Source organism: Meles meles, chromosome 17 (assembly GCF_922984935.1).
Source record: "Meles meles chromosome 17, mMelMel3.1 paternal haplotype, whole genome shotgun sequence".
Lineage (NCBI taxonomy): Eukaryota > Metazoa > Chordata > Mammalia > Carnivora > Mustelidae > Meles > Meles meles.
The window spans coordinates 23389292-23391608 of record NC_060082.1 but is presented as its reverse complement, the minus strand read 5'-3'; positions in this window follow the sequence as shown (position 1 = coordinate 23391608).

Genomic DNA, 2317 nt, shown 5'->3' with positions numbered 1-2317 from the left:
TTTAACAACACCCTTTTGGTATTCTAACAGTATCTACATGTTTCTACTCAGTTGGATATTAGCTCGTTTATGGTTATTATAGCATCATTTAAATTAAATGAGTAATTGATTGAAATAGCTCACAATCCTCCAGGAAACATTAATTAATGTCACTGAATTGTGATCTCCTCTCTCAGCAGATTATACACTCAAATTTTCTTCAAAAACAAAAATACATAAGAAGTGATTAGCTGAATATGAATATTGCATCACTGGGCTTCGTGATCTACAGGGTCTACCAATTTAGTTGGTAGACCATGCAATTCTAGATCATGAGGTTGTGAGTTAGAACCCCATGTTGGGTGTGGAGATTGCTTAAAAATAAAATTTAAAAAAAATCTTTTAAAAAATATTGTATCATTATTTTTAGCCAAATAATTACCTCAATTTGGATAGATAGACAGATGGATGTAGGGTGGGGCAGCATAAGCCTTGTTCAATGGAAAACGAGATTAGGGTTTGTAAGACTGTCTTGAGGGGCGCCAGGGCAACTCAGTCAATTGAGCGCCCAAATCTTGGTCAGGGCTTGGTCCTTGCTTTGGGGTGTTGGGATCAAGGCCCCCACCAAGTTCCAAGCTTGGTGGGAGTCTGCTCGGGGATTCTTTTGTCTTCATCTACCCTTTCTCCCACTCACATGTGCTTTCTTTCTCTAAAATAATTATATCTTTGTTAAAAAAAAAAAAAAGACTGCCTTGAAATCTAAATTGGAATGATAGCAATAAAAGGACATTCAAGTTTCTAAGACTTTCAGTAAATTCAGTAGTGTTGAGAAAAGAAAAAGGTAATCATGGCAGAAATTCTTTCTACAACAGATTGTGTGAATGACTGGATCTTGCTTTGCATAAAATCTTATAAATATTACCAAATGCAGAAAGACATCACTCAAACTATATAGTCTGACCCTCTCTAAAACGCATTATAGTTAGGAAAAACTGAAAGAAAATGCAGAAAACTTGTAATTGCTCATAGCTAATTATCTCTAATAAAAAGAGATTTTAGAGAACAGAAGTCAAAAGAGAAAACGACTAAAAAGAGATCTACCAAGACAGTAGTGGCAAGGGAAGAGATATATGCAGAGGGTCCCTTTTAAAAGTAACCTTGCCCTAACATCTAACTCAGCTTTCTTGCGATTAGCATGCTTACTATTATCCATATTTAGACATTGTTATAAAATTAGTAGCAAATGGAAGCACAATTATTCTAGCTTTGTTCTTTCTCAGGATTCTTTGGCTATTCTGGATCTTTCATGGTTCATATACATTTCAGAGTTGGCTTTACCATTTCTGTGAAAAATGCTATTGGAATTTTGATAGGAATTAAGTTGAATCTATCACTTTGAGTAGTATGGAATTTTAACAATATTAATTCTTCAAGTCTATGAACATGGGACATCTTTCCATTCATTTGTATCTTCTTCAATTTCTTTCATCAATATTTTACAGTTTTCCATATACATCTTTCACCTTCTTAGTTGTTTATTCCTATTTATTTTTTGATACTTTCATAAATGGAATTATTCTTATTTTTTAAGATTAGTCAAATGAAGCAGTGAGAGTTAAGAAGGAATAAGGAAGTATGTAACTGGTTATAATCAACTAATTTTAAACACTGCTGTACTTGGTTCAGTTAGAATTGCTTTCTTGATTTCCTTTTGTTGATGTAAAAAAATACAACTGATTTTTGTAAGTTGATTTTGTATCCAGCAACTTCACTGAATTTGTTTATTAGTTACAACAGTTGTTATTTTTTTTTTAATTTTATTTATTTATTTGACAGAGATCACAAGTAGGCTGAGAGACTGGCAGAGAGAGAGGAGGAAGCAGGCTTCCTGATGAGCAGAGAACCCCGATACAGGGCTCCATTCCAGGACCCGGGATCATGACCTGAGCAGAAAGCAGAGGCTTTAACCCACTTAGCCACCCAGTGCCCCAAGTTACAACAGTTTTGTTTGTTTGTTTGTTTGTTTTTGTTGTTGTTGTTGTTGTTGTTTTTGCATCTGTAGGATTTTCTACATATTGGATTATGTCACTATCAAACAGATATTTTTACTTCTTCCTTTCCAATCTGAATGCCTTCTATTTCTTATTTTGTTCTTTCTCATCTGCTTGTTTGTGTTAGTACTTCCAGTACTCTGTTAAATAAAAGTGGGGAGGGTGGACATTCTTGCCTTATACAATATTTTAGAGGAAAAGCTTTCCCTTTTTCTTCACTGATTATGATGTTAGGTTTTTTTTAGTGGTGGTCTCATTGTGTTGGGGATGTTTTCTTTTATAGCTAT